This window comes from Triturus cristatus, chromosome 5_1 (assembly GCF_964204655.1).
Source record: "Triturus cristatus chromosome 5_1, aTriCri1.1, whole genome shotgun sequence".
NCBI classification, from domain to species: domain Eukaryota; kingdom Metazoa; phylum Chordata; class Amphibia; order Caudata; family Salamandridae; genus Triturus; species Triturus cristatus.
The window spans coordinates 301,909,716-301,929,113 of record NC_140587.1 but is presented as its reverse complement, the minus strand read 5'-3'; the positions used below and the strand labels follow the sequence as shown (position 1 = coordinate 301,929,113).

The 19,398-nt window shown below is 44.3% G+C and overlaps 1 protein-coding gene across 22 annotated transcripts in view; it reads right to left on the bottom strand.

Annotated features, from left to right (window-relative positions):
• Positions 1-9,469, bottom strand: part of ZHX1 (zinc fingers and homeoboxes 1) — a 233,813-nt gene extending 224,344 nt beyond the window's left edge. For 8 of the 22 annotated variants that reach the window (XM_085605018.1, XM_085605005.1, XM_085605013.1 and 5 more), the window contains exon 1: positions 9,060-9,196. The gene's annotated coding sequence lies outside the window, so the exon portion shown is untranslated. Of the gene's footprint in view, positions 1-9,059; positions 9,197-9,332 lie in introns of those variants that run through there. The other 14 variants (XM_085604999.1, XM_085605003.1, XM_085605001.1 and 11 more) reach the window with 4 other exon arrangements.
• Positions 9,470-19,398: the final 9,929 nt, after the last annotated feature.

The following is a 19,398-nucleotide window of genomic DNA, read 5'->3' as shown; positions in this document are numbered from 1 at the left end:
CCACCACCAGACACTGGTGCTTGTGCAACACCATGCTCTACCATCAAGAAGTTTTAAAGCAGATCCTGCAAACAATTAACAACTACCTCACACACATCACCCCGACACCTCGCCAGTGGTGTTATGGGAATACAGGTTTCTGACCGTCCACGCCGTATCCTTAATCTGGAGTACCGTGATTCGATCCTCTAGGCCCAGTTTGACACAGACACCTCATCGGAATAATTCTCTATGGTGTCCGTCCGTTTGTTTTCGCGCAAGTCACATTTGCCTCCTTGTATGTCCAGGTCCACTTCGGAAACTACGTTCCCCGCAGTTGGCATCTACCTCAGACATGTAACTTAATGTCCTGATAATGATGATGCCGTTATTCCTGTATGGGATCGAAACGTCGACTCCTTTACACCCTGACCCAATCATATGTAACATTGTAAAGTGCAGTGGTGTTTTTCGTCATTTATGCTTGCCAATTTGTTGATTACCTTTTAAGCATTGAACTATGCCGGAGTTCTTTTCCTCTGTGTGCTAATTTGTTACGGATTTTGTGCTCCCACTTTAATATTTTGTCTTTATACACAAAAAATTTAAATATTCTCAACCGGCTGGACAATGCAATATAGATCTCCTTGTTAGTCTATATTTATTGCCTCTCCCATATCCTTCCTGTGAGGGACCACTGTTTTTGTAATATACCTATACCCAAGGTCACTGACCAATCCAATTGGGTTTCCTTGTTGAACTATAATTCATAGCAATCGCTGTGGCGGACAATGAAATCCACAGGGAAAAAAGTGAAGATCTCACCAAACAAATCAAAGAGTTAGAGAGCATCCACCAACGCACAGGCGCTCCAAGAGTGTGGCGATACCTTTCTAACACCCGTTCTCAACTGGCAGCTATAGACCTGGACAGGGCAGAATACTCCGCTCTCTACCTGTGACACTCCTATTATGTCGGGGGGGGGGGGGGGTTAAGTGTGGCTGACACCTAGTTAATAAGCTGCGAGCCAAGAGACAGGAACAGGGTGTCCAGTCGATCCGCACAACAGTGGGAGGACTGGTCGTAGATGATAAGGATACGTTTTCAAAGACTTCTACTTACACCTCTACTCAAACCAATCCATTGACCCCAAGGCCGGTCTCCTATACATCCAATTGGCGCGTACAACATCCCTCACCCCAGATCAAGCAGCGTCCCTAGACGGGGAAATTCACGAATCTGCCATTTCCTGACTAAAGGTTGCAAAGTCACCAGGACTGGATGGGTACTCCGCTGCTTTTTACAAGACATTCTGCCTTGTTTTAGCGCCAATATCGACAAGACTATTCAACTCCTTTTCGGTTCCTCTGCCAATTTCTGCCTCGATGCTAACTGCCTCCATAATAGTCCTTCTCAACCGGACAAAGATATATCGTAATATAGCTCGTATAGACCCATTTCCCTGCTGAATGTAGGTCTGAAACTATTCACAAGTATTGCCCACAAGCTCAACGTACATATACCCTCATTAGTGGACCCAGATCAAGCAGGTTTTATTCCCAGGAGACAAACTAGTGATAACACTAAGCGAATCCTCTATATCATTGAAGAGGCTACCCGCGCTCACGGGGAATATATGTTACTAGCGATGGACGCAGAAAAGGCCTTTGACCGGGTTAATTGGCCCTACCTGGAACAAGTCCTTATGCGGTTTGGGGAAAAATGCAGGACACGAATCCCTAATTGCTATCATGCACCCACGGCGACAGTTTGACTCAATGGCTACACATCCACCCCCTTTTCGATACGCTGGGGGACTCGCCAGGGTTGTCCCCAGTCTCCCCTACTCTTTGCTCTATACATGGAGCCAATGGCACAGAGAACTCGCGACCACCCAGGAATTACCGGGGGACATTTGGAGGCGACCAACACGCCATCAGTCTCTACGCAGACTACATGTTGGTGACCCTGGAGAGGCCGGCTAAGTCCTTGCCGGCCTTTTTGGGGGAGCTAGAGTCTTTTGGGGTTGCCTCGGGGTTTCAGATCAATGTAGAGAAGTTACAGGCTCTTAATCTTCCCTTACCGTCTCAGTCAATGGAACAGTTTGTGAGCCACTACTTCATTCAATGGACCATGGAGATGAACCCCTTATTTAGGGATCAACCTCGCCACAACCACCCAGGCAACATCTGACAACTATAAGAATTTGCTCTGGCAAATCCGTCACGATTTCGGAAGGTGGAAACACCTCCAGATTTCCTGGCTATGGAGGATAGTAACAACCAAAATGACCATCCTACCCAAGATACTATATCTCTTTAAAAACCCCCCTCCTCTGCTGCCACCACTAGGCATGATAGCTAAACTCCAGGCGGAACTATCACAGTTTATCTGGCAAGGCAAGAAACCGCATATAAAGAAAACTTGAGCTACCCCCTGGAAGCTGCGGGTCTGGGTATACCGGTCCTCCATCTCTATGATCAGGCTGCGCAGCTACGCTACTTAGTTGAGTGGGGGCAGCCTGAGTCAGAGAGAAGCACCTGCTCTTTCAGGACGGGGCCGTAGCTGGCAAGTCTCTCTGGAAGGTTCCCTTCCTGCGGAGGGCGCACAGACCACCAAACCTATACCGCTCGCCAGCAACACAGGCGACTATGATAGCCTAGGACCCGACTAGCATCAGACTTGGACTGACCGCATTCCCGTCCCCAGTGACCGCCTGCTTGATAGTAAAGACTTCTCCCTGGGGTGGGCACGGAGGGATTTGCTGAATGGAAACAATTGGCTTTTCGCTCCATGGGTCACTTCTTCGACGCTGAGGGCGTACTCTCCTTCCCCCAAATACACGAAGAATATGGGCTACGGGAGTCTGAAGGACCATTACCTACAACACAGACACTGGATCACATCCCCAAAACTGACCTAATGAACAAAGACATCTCACTCAGTACGAGAGATGGCTCCTTGCCAAAAAATCAGATAAAAGCCTTGTATCTGAACTGTACGCACTCCTAATTCAAACTAACAAGCATACATACAACACGGGGCAGGCCAGGTGGGAGGAAGAATTAGTGAGGACACAGTGATAAGGAATGTGGAGAAATCTCATATAGGGCTCGGCATTCAGCCAGCAGCAACGCCCCCACTGAATCCCTCACAAAAGTCACCACATACTAGTATTACACCCCGGCAAGACTCCATAGGATCAAGCTGACACAAAGCGCGGACTGTTGGCTGCATGAGACCCTGATGCACAAATTGTGAGAATGCTCTCAGCTTCAACAGTATTGGTCGCAGGTAATAGACGACATAGATAGACACTCGAACACCCAACTGCCACGTTTCTCTGCATACATACTGCTGGGTCTCCCAAATCCGCTCACATACCCTTTGATATACAGACACGGATGACAGATATGCTCGGCACTGGGGCCGCCAGCCAAAACATCCTCAGCTACTGGGGCAACTTACAAACTCCCACTCACACGACTTGGCTGCATAGGCTATGGCCCATTTTGGGTTTTGTGGAGCCCAGATGTGTCCCTACTCTTGCAGGAATTGAGGGAATTGACCTGCACAAGATTTCTCAAGATTACTAAATCTATCAGAGGTGACCCTGCCACCGGTAATCCCAGAACACTAAAGATTGTACAACTTTAATGTCCCCATGTGCGGGTAAGAGTGGGGGGTGTTTCGGGATGCTGGGGAATGTTTGGCCAGCACGAAATTAGCATCTTTATGTTATGCTTCTCCTTAGGTTGCGTACCCACGGTGGTTGTGAATCTGCTGTTGGCACGGTTTGTTTTCTTAAATTGCTAACAAAAGAACTGAACCATAAAAGTATTTCAGCTATGTTGCACAGGTGTTGTACAGCATGGCCAAAAGTTAAATAAAAAAGTGTTATGAAGCGGAGCGCTGATGCTTCATAACGTTTTTTTTGTTGTTTTTTTTTCTCTTTAAGGCATGTTGCACAGCAGCTGTGCTTCTATAGAAAATGGTTTTTAAAAAAAAAAACTGACCAAGCCAATAGCTCTTATACGCAACACCTATTTGCTTTGCCAATGCCTTTTCTATTCCTCAACAGTAGGTTTTGGTTACGTTAGCCACTGTGCAGTGACATTTAGGGAAAACTACAACAATGACAAAGAAAAATTTGAAAGAGGTTACATTGGAAAAGGAATTGGTGTTCTACAACGCATCCAAAACGCCTCCGCCCGACTGATCGTCAACGTTCCCCGCCGCAGCCACATCACCCCCCACCTGAGAGACCTACACTGGCTCCCCGTCGACAAGAGGATCACCTTCAAGCTCCTCACCCACGCACACAAAACACTCCACAACACGAGACCAGCCTACCTGAACAGCAGACTCAGCTTCTACACCCCCTCCCCACCCGCCAACTCCGCTCCACCTGCCTCGCCCACGCCGCAGTCCCCCGCATCCAACGAACGACCTCCGGCGGCAGATCCTTCTCCTACCTCGTTGCCAAGACCTGGAACACCCTCCCTACCCACCTACGGCAGACCCAAGACCTACTCTCCTTCAGAAGACTCCTCAAGACCTGGCTCTTCGAGCAGTAGCGGCATCCCCCCCCCCCCTCCCTCCCTCCCCTCAGCACCTTGAGACCCTCACGGGTAAGTAGCGCGCTTTACAAGTACTCTGATTGATTGAACACAAATTGTGAGAAGGGATTCCTTAGCCGGATATTGTCGCTCTGATGTTTGATCAAGTTAAATTTCATCAAGTTAATTCAGAACCAATACGGTAAAGTAAAATGTATTCAGTGCTGCTGTGTAATCAGTCTAGAATCCCCCTTGAATATTGTTGTGGTTTACTAGATGCAAAGATATTACTTTTATACATTTGAAATCAGTAGTAAAATATATCTTTTCTTAGACTGGCTATCGGCTCCTGTCTCAAAATGCATTTTGAATTGTAATTCTTTTAAATAACATTAGCATGGAAGCATTATTAACTAAACAGCATTTTATTCCCCAAAAGAGTAAACCACTAACTGCTCAAAAGCAAATGGTACAGCATAAATGTGAAATACCGATGTGTGCGAGGGCATTTTCTGACTAAATACAGAGCATTTGAAGGGACACTCAAATGCACATGCATATTTTAAAAATAAAAATGAGAAGAACTAAAGCCAAATAACGGAAAGCAACCAATAATGAGAAGCAAGGAAATTAGAGTGACGATGAAGCCATCCAATGCTAAGTAAGGGCGGGCTCCAAGTCTCTCAACAAAAAACACCACATGTGCTATCTGAGACCTAAAGATTATCAGACATACTAACTGTGGGCTGATTACTACCATCATCATAGAAAAAACACATCAGGGCTATCGTTCAGGAAGATTACAGAAGTTGGTAATTTTAAATGTTTAGTTTAAATTAATTGATTTATTTGGATTACATATGGTTTTAAAGAGTTTCCAATTCAATTTCTTGTTAGCCTTAAATAAGCAGCATGGAAAATGCGAAACATGCATGTCCCGCGACATAGATAGCCTGATTTATTTAGTGAAATTGATTAAATGAGTCATTTGTTGGAAAGAAAGGTGCTTCCAATCAGTTATGTTTACATAAGGTTTCCCTGGAGGGGGTAAAAAGTGAAAACACAGTGCACCTCGCACTGCCAACTTGTCCCCAGCGTACTTTAAAACCACATCGAAATAAACTAAAACAATATTCTGTTGTGGGTGTTCAATGTAGGTCTAGGTGAGTTGGAACAGCACCAGATTTTTGGTATAAGACAAATTAACATAATAGATGTAAGTGCAGCTCATTTATCTAGCTCAGTATGCTGAAAATCTGTCAATGATCTTGACCTACCTCAAACACACTTGCATTAGCTTATATTTCCCAGTTGATTGAATGAATAAACTCAGGACTACAGTAACAAATGTGAAATAGAACGAGCACTGGTAAAGCCAACGGATCTGGCCAAGGCAAACTAGTTTGATATTTATAGCAAATAAAATGTACTACGGACTTTTAATTAGTTTAACCTGAAGACATAATTTCAACATGCTTTAAAAGAAAAGATAAGAATGGAGAGAAAACGCATTCACAAAGTAAAGCACTGGCCGCCAGCCTGACACTGAAGTGTACTTGTTTTAAGGAGGACGTGAGCAAAATATGGTCAATAACAGTGTACGAGTGGCAATAGCTAAAGTGTGCTGACCCACTAACCCTTGCTGAATCCAGTGGCATAACAAACCTTGAGGTTGGGGGCCTGCAAAGTACATGGAGGGGCCCCCTCTGGGCTGACTCAGGGGAGCTTGTGCCAGGTTAATGTGCTCAGGGGCCCTCCTAGAGTTCCCCCACAGCAGGGACCGTTATTACACCACTGTCTGAATGCTGTAGTGAGCAGAAGAGAAAATGAGCAGACTAATGGATGAAGATGTTTCACACAAAGCCCCTCTATACATTTTTAAGTGTATGCAGTTATTTCTTCAATATTAAATTAGGTTGGCGGCACAGCTAAAGCTATTTGTAGAGCTGATAAAGAAAAAGAAACTGTTGAGATGGAAAAGTCCTCTCCTTGTAATAGGCATGTACCCCTGGGAGAGGAAATCACCCAGTAAAGAGGCATCTTTTATGTTCCACCCCCTGCAGCCAACAAACAGCTGGACAGCATTTTCTTAGCTAATTTCATGACGAGGTCAATTTCTCCAATCAAGGACATCACACGGGTGCTACAGCATCAGGCCAAACTCTGCAAAACTACACAATAAAAGATGCTTGTCAACAGGAGTGACTTTCACCCTAACATGTGGCTCAGTGCACTGCAACAGTTTGCCAAGTCGGTTGACATAATCCAATGTTGTAACAAAATACTAAATAAGACATCTAGGGCGCACACACGTATTTTACACAACGGTGGTCACCACAGAGTAGTTCGGGTTCAGTTGCAATTTGTGACTAGAGTCAAGCCAACCTCGGCATAAAAGCGGAACTTTAAGCAGGAGGTGTACTTTGATTGATTTGGTGTAAATCTGTTCAGTAATTCTTGAGACCTAACTCTTTAAAAGTAATTGCCAGTTGGCTTGAAAGGATTAACACTTTTGTATACTTGTCATTCTAAATGTTCCCCCTTAAATGCGCTTGGTTGGAGAAGGGTTCAAAAATATTTTATTTTTTGGCCATGTTGAAAATCACGACTGAAAAAATAAATGGAAAATTTTCGGCAGTTGAAAAAAAGTTCCACAGCCATGGTATCACCATGAGAAGAACCCAATCACAAAGGAGTACTGAGTAGCCCGGAGGCGTATTAAAATAGACCAAAAATCCGAGATATAAAAATGTAGTTTAGATGCAAAATTAATCATGATTTTAAGTGGCTGCCATTTTATAAAAGCAAGATAGCTTAAGGGGGGGAAAAAGAATGCAACAGCAGAAAAATCATGAAATGGTCAGCCATTTAGGCAGGTTAGGAGCAGGGTGGGGGATTCCTGCCAGACGCCTATGGGTGGGGCTAACTCCTACCATGCCATGCACAGGTCGGAGCATCAACGCCCTTGTTTGGAATACAGGCTTCTGGAACACAATGTCATAGAGTCACGAGCACAGAGGACTCTTCAAATGCAGGCACAACACAGACATATCCGCTACGAAAACTACCAGGAAAAAAAACCAAGAAAAACTGAAAGGCAAAGAAAAAATTACAAATAGAAGAGGCGCACGATACTTTGTGTGCACTCCTGCCAGAATAGCAAAACAAACCGACGCGCGTACACAGGGTTACAAAGTATCTTGTAGGTCTTTTTTTCGTTTGAAACGTGTCACTGAATAGCACGGGGGAAAGAAAAGATGGTAACTGTCAAGTGTTACATTTCAGCTGTTAGAGTTGGATAAAAGTGACAGTTGTTAGTTAGTTACAGTAGAAAACAAGCGATCGGGTGATTCTGCAATTAAGCTTGAAAACCACTGGTTTTATTGAACATGTAAATAGGGTTTTCATGTGCCCTAAACAGGTCCAAAAATCAACGAATGAAAATACATTCGCTTTCTCCACGCCATCAAATTCAGTTTTTAAAATTACTAAAAAAATAAATTAAAAAAAATCACTTGCATTAATAACAGCTTTCTACCAGGGTAACTCGAGACGGGGAATATATATATATATATATTTATTTAAAATACACAAACCTGTCTACTGCATTTCAAAATAAATTTTACAATTTCGCAAACATAAGCTAAACTCCAAAGCAAGAATATGTACGTAAGTCGGTTTGTATAAAAGCAGGGTTACAACTCGACTTGTATTTTACAGACATGGCCAATAATTTTACACGTAGGCCCATAATAACGAAACTTAGAAAACGGCAAAAAGAAATAAAAAAAATATTTTGAAAACCAGTGAACCTCCTCTGACTTTATAAACCAGAAGTAGGAAATTCAACCAACCGAGTTAAAGGTTCCCAATGTCAACAACCCTCTCCGGTGCATATGACTGGCTGACGTCCGGCGGGTATGTAAACGTAAGAGTGGTGGTGGAAGAAATGCGACACTACGAGTTTTGTTACATAGCTCTCAAAACCAATAATAAATCTAAAACATGTAATTAAAGGCCTTTATTTTCTTAGGAACAGCAGGTGGGGGTGGGTTCAGTTTATTTTTCCAATATCCCGGTAAACCCTGTCAAGACATGAAGCAATTGCCGGAAGCGTTTATTCTACCTCCTAAAGGTCCAATCTTTGCCATGCACTCAAGCGGAGCAAACACGGACATAAGTTCAAATCATGTTATTCTGAAAGAGTGCAGTCAAAGGCCACTGTCGGCGCACAGAGAGCTGCAGAGGAGGAAAGTTCGTACGTAGCAGCCGTGTAGAAGAAACCGAGATTGCCCATTTGACATGTCCGTGCCGCCGGAGTTAGATGTGAGCCTCTACCCGGGCAGCCCGTCACTGCTCATGCATGCCCATTCACAGCATCCTCGCCCCTCCTGCCCCAGAGGGTAGAGAGCCAGACAAAGGAGAGGGAGGGGTTAGGAAATCCCTGCGTCTGGCAGCCCGCGGGACTTCAGCCGCCCCCACCATAACGCCCCCAAGACAGAGAGCGAGAAGGTTACCCACAGCGCGGCCTGGCCATCCGATGCTGCTGTCCAGCCGCTGGCGCGCCGATGATCCCGCCCGAGTCTGCCCGCCGCCACCCGCTACTCTCACCCCTCCCGCCCCATCAGCCAATCAAGCACACGGAATAGCGCTCCCGGTGCGGCAGCTTGAAATGTTTCACTCCCGGCAAGGGGCACATTTACTGTCTGAAGGAGGAAAAGCATGGAAGACTCGCTGCAGCGGCCAACGCAAGACACTTGCGCGAGGTTTCAGAGGTGGCAAGTCAGGTCCTACCTGGCAGTGCCCTCTGGTACACCGCCCACTCCTCCTCACCGCCTGGCAGCCATCTTACACAGCCCAACGTAACACCATGAGAGCTGGGCGGGACACGGTGTAGGCCACAGCTTCTGGAGACTGAAAGAGAGGACGGACTAATGTTTGGATTTTTAGCAGCCATCTTCAGCCCTGCATTTTCTGAGTAACACGATAAAAAAGTACTCAAAAGAAAAACAAGATGCTGGCTTTCAGGGGGATAAAATCTATGCAATCTTTTTCTTTTTCTACCACTACATTTTAAACGTTTGCTTATTTTCCTGTCGCTTGATAAAGCCAAATGCGACAGCGTATGTAGCAACTTAAGCTAGGCGTCTTTCCAAATGTTTTGGAGGGAAAAAAATAAGGTTTTCGTTGTAATTAGTCATTAACTGCTTTGAAGAATTGCACTTAACAAGATGGCGGGCGCCTCGCTTCTAGTGCAGTGAAGTCCCTTGCCGCAAACAGCTCCAATTTCGAACGTCCCAAGGCAGCTACCGCCTTCCAACCGAGCGGGATATTTTATCCGAAGCATTAGATGCTGATCACGGGTGTGTGGGTGGAAGTTAGGAGACCTGTCCAGTGTATGTGTTTTTGAAGTCATTCTTCACGTTATGTGGAGAGCTAGCAACTAAGCAGCACTAGAGATAGCCAACTTTTGGTATACCTCTAAACGGTGAAACATGCTTTTTCCTCTCTGACTTATGACACTGAAGTACATTTAAGGGGGCGGGCATAGGTATCACAATGGCCAGTATGTAGTGTCTTCACAAGTTCTCTCCATAACAAGCATTGGCATAGCCAATAGGTCTCGCCTTTGTGACTTTATAAGTGTTTAGCCATGCAACAGTTGAAGTTACACCAATGATATTGTGCTGCATAATTAAATACTTATAAGGTCCCAAAGGCAAGAGCTATTGGCTATGCCAATGCTTGTTTAGCTTTAAGATGCCTAATTGTACACGAGCACACAGTACACCCGCCACACTCACAATTGCATGACTCTGAGGATGGGTGTGGGTGGTGGGGGGGTTCGTGTGGAGAAGAAACGGATAGGAGTGGGTGGGTAGTAGGGAGAAGAAATGGATGGGGGTTAGTTATGGGGAGCATGCACCAAATGGGAAAATCAAAGCAGTGAGGGGGTCAAGGAAGGAGGTGAATCTGTGGATGGAGCAACCAACAGCAGGGGAGAGTAGGCATGTAGGGACAAGAGGACACTTGGTATGCTTGAATCACGTCAAAGGACCAATAGCTGATAAATGATGTAATCTGTGTAAACAGAAACTTACTCTTTACATTCACGTCTGGAAAAAAATGATCAATAATTAAAGCTGTGAAGAAAAACAATTAACATAAAGCGGCACAAATAAATAGGTAATTTTCTTTGCATAGCCACTGGACATGTTAAACAGCGCACCATCTCTGCTAGGCCCCCGAATACAACAGCGGGAAAACGCAGTTGCAATGTATTGGAGGCCAACGCGATGAGAAACACTGCTAAAGCGAAGACCTTCTCAGTTACGGCGCTGTAGAGACCTCGACAACAATGAGCTTAGATAACGTCCAGTCCATAACTGAACTGTGGCAATCATTGAATTACTTCCGCCGACTTACACATTTTGGAAGGCGTTGATGTACAAGTTTTGTGCTGCCTTTGATCTCAAGAATTACATTGTGCAATAGTCAGCGTTCAACTTCCCCTAAACACAATCAAGTATTTATTAATGATGAGGGGGAAAACCCCTTTGTTAGAGGTGAAGCAGGGCGAAAATGCATCTAACTAAATAATGGTCTGATGCATGGAGTCACTGCTTTCTTCTGTATTTATGATGACGCAAAAGCAGCGCTCTGAAAAAAAAATGAGATCCTTTCACAGAACCACATTTTCAACAGTCAACCAAGCTTTGTTTGGCCGCACAGTTAAGCAGGGCTAACGGTTTAGTGCAATCAATAAATATTTATGAACTTGCCACCTCAAGGGCAGAGTGGCAGGCTCGGGCTGCATTAATAAACACAAAGAATGCGCCTTTGTTCGGCTTTTAACTACACACGGCATACAATTTCAATTCAATTTCAAAATGGGGCGTTGGCACTTCACATACAGTCCTATAATAATGCCCATGATTATAGAACTGCGTGGGTGAATAATGCCAGTGTGCTTCTCCTCCCCAAATCAAAGCTTGAACGGAAGATGTGTTGACAGACCATCATGGTAACTGAACGATTTTAGCGCCAAAGCGGGGGAACTATGTACTGGAGGAGTCCCACAAAACGGGGAAGGGGTGATCTGTGGCAGGGCAAGCAACGGGAGGAGATTAGAGCGGTGGCAAGCAGCGATAGGAGGGAGGTGGTTGGTGGAGGAGAGGACAAGAAGCAACAAATGTGGGCATATAGACTGCCTGCAAAATGATGCACTCTGATGGAGGGCTACAGTTTAAAATAAACAAGCACGCGCCTCGGGCTGAAAGTTAAAAAAGCCCGGGAGTGGTGCATGCGTGCGCGGTCTGCTCATTTTCAAGCCCTGCACTCGTGCTTGTGGCACGCCGGTGCGCGGTCCTGCAAGGTGGATGCCACCACAAGCATGAGTATGTGCTTGAAAATGACCAGAGAGATGACTAAATGCCCTCATAAGCAGCGCATGCACGCTGCGTAGGCGAGACCTTAAAAAAAAGGAGGCCAACCACAGGAAATAAGGTGCAAGATACATTTAAGTGGATTAAGTGTAGATTGAAGAACCTCATCCATATTAGCTCGTCTGCAGCTTCAGTGTCCAACCCTCAATCTGGACTGAGGCATAGCATTCCTATCAGTCTAACTTTCTCTAAAAGTTCAAGGACTGACACACATCTCCCTCTTTACAAACATAAATATAACTGCAAACAGAGAAGAGCTATACAAATGTATAATAGGAAAAAAAAAAAACCTTTAAGTGATCACTTCCAAAAGAGAGTCCGAGACCTCTCATTGTCACTTGGTGTCATGAGAAATAATTACAACCTGTAAGGTTAAATACCATGAAATGGTAAGCACCAGTTTCTTAATAGTATGTCTAGCATAGAGACTCTCTTTTCATATAACCTTTTAAGTATGTTGAGCCCTTTGCCAACCTTCTTTCTCCTTATCCCCACACAATATTTTTGTCTTCTTACTACACTGCTGTAATTTTGGTCTTTTACATAGCTAGGACAGAGTATGTTTTTTAGTGTTTTACTGAACATCAATGATGAAATGTATCCTTTTTATGAAATGTGCCCTTTGAATGAATATGTCGATTTTTTTCTGAGAATTCAATGTAAATAGAATATGGTTGGATATTACATTGTTTCTAATGAATCTGAAGAGAACATGTATTGAAAAGTGGTACTAGAGCAAGTCGGATTTGTCGCCTTAGGGCAACCTCTAGGGGCCTGATCATCAATATTGAAATGTATCAATCTTTATGAAATGTGCCCTTTGAATGAATAAATCGATTTGTTTCTGAGAATTCAATTGAAATAGAATATGGTTGGATATTACATTGTTCCTAATGAATCTGAAGAGAACATGTAATGAAAAGTGGTACTATAATAGGATATAACCGTAACTGCATTCTAAATGCACCACTTTTAGTTAACATCAGGCTGCATATCATACTCATGCGCTCACCAGTATCAGAGGAGACCTTAACCCGTAATATCATCCTCTAAAAATACCTTTTATTTGCTATCTTTGCAATAAGTCATAAACCACTTATAAGTACCAGTGTGGTTTGCCTTCAGCTGGAAATTGGTGATGACTTAAATATGGCGACATCAATACTCACCACTCTACCAAGGTACAAATAATTTATGAAAGTTAAGGGTCAAATAAATCTTTTTGAAATTGGACCATCCGTACCCTTGCTCAGTTTATGGTTAATCTATAAACAATATATAGTTGGTTTTATAAACTGTGGCATAATTATACAGAATGGTAGATGTTTCAATCCTTTTTAGGTCTCGCCTACGCAGCGCGCATGCGCTGCTTAGGAGGACCTTCAGCCGTCGCTCTGCTCTTTTTGAAAGTACATACTCGTGCTTGTGGTGGCACCCACGTTGCGGGAGCGTGCAGGGGTGTGCCACAAGCACGAGTATGTGCTTCCAAAAAGAGCAGACTGCGCACGCACCACTCCAGGGAAAGTTTTAGAATTAATTGAGAGGTGTGTTGCCCTCTGCTGTCCTCCGCTGGTAGTTTCATGAATTGCAACTTGCTGTTTTTCTTGTGGCGTGCGAGGGCAAACATTAACTAAAAATTATAGCCTGGCCCAGAGTGCTCTCATGAATGCAAAGCGAGACCTCCGTTGCCAAGAAGGACTATTTTAGAAATGCATCTTTCAGCGATGCTCAATCTGCTATGTCGGAAGATAGAATTACACCAGCTGTATCTGCGGTTCTTTCCTCTTATCAGGACAGTCCATATACCAGCAACGATCCTCCTTCGAGAACCACATTATACCACCATTGCCTGTACCAGAATTGTCTACCCCAGCATATTGCCCCTAACCAACAGATACCTTGTAAAACCTGTCTTTTTCAGATTAAAATATTATTAACACTGCTTAGATCCCCGCCAACCCTCATACCAACACAATTACATATTCTCAATGTAGCAACACACTTCCTCATAGGTTCTGTTCCATATCAGCACCAGCTCTACACCAATACAATGCCATGTCCTCCACATACCAACACAGAGCAGGTTGCCCTTCCAGTACTATTTTCGATCCCATGCCTCCTTTCTCTGTGTATCATTCTGCCCCACTGGTCTGTCCCTCCCTCCCTTGTTTGTGGGCAGCATTATCCAGGGTCATGGAATATCTTTCCTATACCAGCAGAGGCCCATTCCTTCTTTCTTGGTCTGTGGCCAGATCTGTGCTCTTATCACCAGATACATATTTTAGGCCTGTATTATCTTTCCAACAAGGGACAGTGATAACAGTACCCCTTATTTTCATATGCCCAGTTGCACTGCCGTCATCCAACTCCAGCGATATGCCTGAAAGCAGCCAGAGTATCCCACTGCCCTCTTTTTCTCTACCCCACCATAGTGCCCCCCGTCCCTTGAGTGTCGTAGCAGTTTCCTCCAGTCAATCCTACGCCAACCCAGGGCACTCTGCAGAGTGCACCCTAGCAATGTGTGCCCTTCCTTGCTACACTATCGTAGGACCACCATGTATCCCTGTTCTAGCACAACCCCCCCCACCCCCAATCCTCTTGTACTTCACCAGATGACAATTTTCTTCTGGCAACAGTAACCAGGAGTCTGTCAGTCCACAATGTAATAGCCGGATACTCTGAGCAGCTACCATATTTAATGACTAAACAATGTTCCCTCTTTTCTATGTGTTTCTAATAAAAACATGTTGTGCACCAATAGCACAGAGTAATTTATGCATAGAATAGGTAGATAACGATCTGCAGTATAAATGTTTTTCTAGTTCTGATCGTGAACAATTAATCTATAGATTCTGACACATGGTAGCTATACCACATTATGTTGGTAAGCATAAACCGCTAAGTAAATTATTGTTTGGAGGAGCCATAACAAATCTGTCTCAGTTTAGAGTGATTTGAAATCGTTTGCCCACTAAGCAGTTGTCCTCTTCACCAGAAGTTAAATAACTCATGTCGCAGGGCTTAATGTTGAAAAGGTTATGATTCCATATTCCATATGTCTATCAAGCAACTTTAATGATGCAGTGGTTAACACAATAGGCAAAACAATTTACAGTGACATGTAAAATGGTGCATATGTTATTGTGCTTATGACCAAGGGGAGCATTTCTTTGTAGTCCCTTTGTGTTACTCGAATCCATAAGGTGCATCTAGGATAACGTAATTAATTATACAATACAGATCCACATGTTTCTAACTATCACAATTTGTGTTGGTTTTGTATAAAGTGAGCATTTTAAGGAAGCGATGACTTTAGGATTGCTTATGCACGTTTGGGTATTGTTTTATTTGACTCGTGAAGTTAGTAATCCACACAACTTTCAGGCCAGGAATGCCTCCAGTGCTCCACACAATGAAAAGATGCAAATGAACTACATTTTTATTGTTATTGAGCTAGATCTTTGCTTAGGTCTGCCACACTACAAACTATCATAATGATATAAAATTAATCCATGAAAAAATGCAAATGATTTGGAGAACATAGAATTTCAACATCACTTTTAATAAAATACAAGGAAAAATAAACATATCCTATCTTGTCCCTTCCCATCATTGTAATCATGACGCACTGCGGTTTTATTCACATAAGTGCTCGTCTGGAAGCAGCAAGTTGGTAGTCGTTATACCTGAGAACCTCGCCAATTTAAGTCTATTTTTTACCTCATCGCATAACTGTTTTTGACGTAGGTCCATCCATTCGTGGCATCGTCCCTCAAACTGCTTGTGTCTACAGTTTTACCGCTTCTTCTCCACCAACGGCTTCCATTCGTCCTCCATTGCTTCCACTCTCACTGACATTAGTGGTAGTCAGAGATTGCTCCTTCCCACGGTTTGTGGACTGGTCAGCTGCACTCATGCCTTTGCCTTATAGTCCTCTTTTTCCATTACAGCTGACGAGTACGCTGTTTTAGTGTTTGAATGATATCTGAACTTAGTAGAAGGCTTTTAAATTGCACTGTTTCAATTGCTTGTAAAATTTTCATTTTGCTGTGTGGAAAGGAGAAGTGTGTGTGTGTGTTTAAGACATGTTTGATTGATTGCAACATTTTCTAAGTGGCTTCCAGGACCGACACAGGTGTAGGGATGAGAGGTGCTAAGTACAGAAACTGCGGTACTTCACCTTCCATGGCAGCCATAATCTACAGCATTTACAACATAATAGTTGAGTTCTGACCTACAGAAGTGGGTACAGTAATCTAGAGATAGCCTCCTGAAGTGCATGCAGTACGTCAGAATGGAACACAGTACACAAGAGGTAACCTCCTGAGCTTGCTCCACATATCTAGACACATATCAGAACTGTACACATCACTACAGATGCAAGATAATTAACTAAGCACAGTACTCTTATAAGGCCTCCAGACCTCGGCTCTACCTCTAATCTGAAGACCGTGCATTAGAGCTAGCCTCCTGAGCTGGGCACAGTATCTCAGAGCAAGCCCTTAGATCTGGGCACAGTATGCCAGAACTGGACATATTCCAGAACTAGCCCTATCGCAGTCGATGTGAGCTTCAGAACTGAACACAGTACCTGAGAGAGGTCTCTGGATCTGGGCGAAACATGCGTAGAAGTATAAAGTACCACGGAGGACTTCAGACCTGTGTGGAGTAAAGCAGAAGGGGTCTTACCAATGACTAGTTTAGTGATAACATAACATTAATTTTCTGCTAACTGTATTCCCTCTGTGCTCTTCATTCCTCATGCTTCCCCTCTGTCTATTTTCATGAGCATTTTAAGGCCAGTGCATATGAGCATTTGTAGGTGATTGTGGCCAATGATAGTTTGAATTGATGCCTTGCCATTCGTAAAATAGTGCTTTGTTCAAATGTCTCATGAAACCAGTCCTCAGTACAGGATGAATCCTGCACCAGAAGACACAAAGATGTGCAAGTATCTGCAGGCCACGTTAAGAGCACCATGGCCCCTGGGAAATTTCTTGTTACTTCGCCAGCCCCACGGATTTTCCCCTCCTCCTGATAATTTAAGGATACTCACAGCACAGAAGTCAGGTAGTAGCTTGAAAATGTAAGGCTATTAAATGCGAGTAATCTTAGCTTGCTTAAGGCCCAAAATCCCTTCGCACTGAGAGCTGGAGAGATGTAATTTTCAGCAGATCGTGTAAATCACCCGACTGACTGAAAGAATTAACTACTTGGACTTTTGCCAAACTTCTTTGACTCGTGTCTCTTGTGAGGTCAAACATAAATCGACCCCGTTTTTTGGAAAAAGAAGCATAATACACGCGCAGTGAGTAATGACTCTTGCGCAGGGTCAAACATAAATCGACCCCGTTTTTTGGAAAAAGAAGCATAATACACGCGCAGTGATTAATGACTCTTGCGCAGGGCTACATACACTCCTCCGTCCCGAAGAAGACCCGCCGTGACGCTTATTAAAATTTTTTGCGCCTTACATAGGGTCGAAACGTCGACGCATACGAAGAGTCTACACAACGTCTCAGTTCAAAAGCCTATTCACATATGAACAGGAGGCGTATGCGATCAATCATATGGACTTTACCAAAAATCGCACTTTCCCAACTATTCCTTTATTTGTTATACTAATTGTACTAAGTGTATTGTTTGTATTTACTTCTACATGTCACCCCTCTTTCATAATTCTTTCAATTGTACCATTGTAGCCCAATTTATTTGTTACTTCTTAAAATATTGATTGAAACTTTCGCTTGGGTGTTGTTCTTTTCTCTTCCTGAATCATGGATACATGTTACATGTAATGTATTTATATTGTGAACATCCCAAAGCAATTGTATTTCCCCGACAGAACCATTGTAGCCATATAATTAAAATTGGATGGGCAGATTTCAAAGTTCTAATGTAACAGAATGGCTTGGTGAGTTGAGCATGGTCTTTGGACCACAGCGCAAACGATGCGACCTGACGGCCAAACTGTCAGGTCCCGCGTAGGCCTCTCAGGATCGGTTCGTTGCTCAATGGGGGCCCCCTTATTGACAACCCTAATTCCGAATAGCCGTAAAGGCACGGAAGCTTAAGGGGGTCAATCGAGGGGCAGGAAAGGATGGGAACAGCGGGGAGGGAGATCTGTAAAGGAAGCACAGGTTTGGTTAGCCGGATTGCCTGTAGCTGAATTGGCTTTACACCCACTTGACTCACATAAACAATTCAGTCTACCTGTAAAGAAAAATAACCAGTTCTATCTGTGACAGCAGAAGGGCGATTAAATATCGTCAAGGCCGCTTCAACGCCAGCTAGCTGCAGTGTGCACGACTGTAGATACACAAACAATACATAAGCACCCCCCCCTTTGTATTAAACCAGTAGCAGAATATACCTTTTTGCCAATATAGGGTAACACCATATACCCACCAAAGAGGGTGTGCAGGTAGGCCTCACTGAGGAAGGAAGGTCTTACGCTGTAGCCTAGCTGCCCCTCTACAAACCCCCAGCTAGAAGACAACACAACACACACACAGTTCATAAATACATGTTCAGCGGTGACTTCAGGTAAGGCAAAACATTGGTGTAAAAAGAATTCACAGCGTGGTATTTAGGGTCATACCACCTGGTAAAGTTCAAGCGTGTATGTCGAGCGCTCCACGCACTCACTCCGATTCTCTTAAAGGCTTGTTAATAAGTCTCACAAGCGTATTCGATTTTTGGCAGTCTTTGATATCACCAGCACGGAAATACAAACGGAAGCACAAACGTGTGCCCTAAAGGACTCTTGGCGGTGTCACTGACACCCTTACCGCACCCGGGGAACTCCACAATGAGATCAGCAACACGGTCAGGTCAGGCTCCAGGATAATCTGCGAGCAGTTCTCCGCGGTTCCTGGCTATATGGATTCCCGTCTATTGTGCCGCGTCACTTCCTGTGCGCGCGCGTCGGGCCTAGAGGTTGCTGGGAAGTGTAGTCCCTTGGCAGCTTTGGTAGTCTCCCATAATCCCCGCATTGCGCGGATATGGTTCGCGGCCTGATTCCAACGGCCCGCGTCTTCCCTGATGGACGGCGAGAGGGCAGAGGTCAGGTGAGTTTTCATGACAGCACATCCCTCTCCCCGCGACCTCTGCCAGGAGCCAGGTTTGTCGGGATATTTCGCATGGAAGGCTTTTACACACCGAGGAGCATGTACCCCCCTGGCAGGTTCCCAAGAATCTTCTTCCCGTCCGTATCCTTTCCAAGATACCAGGTACCAGAGTTTGGACCCCCGCATTTTTGAGTCGAGGATGGCCCTGACTTCGTACTCCGGTTCATTGTCTACCCAGACAGGAGCAGGATTCTTCTTCACCGGGGTGTAGGAAGGTTTCAGCAGCGACACGTGAAATACTGGATGTATTTTTAGAGATTTTGGTAGCGCCAACATCATAGCCCT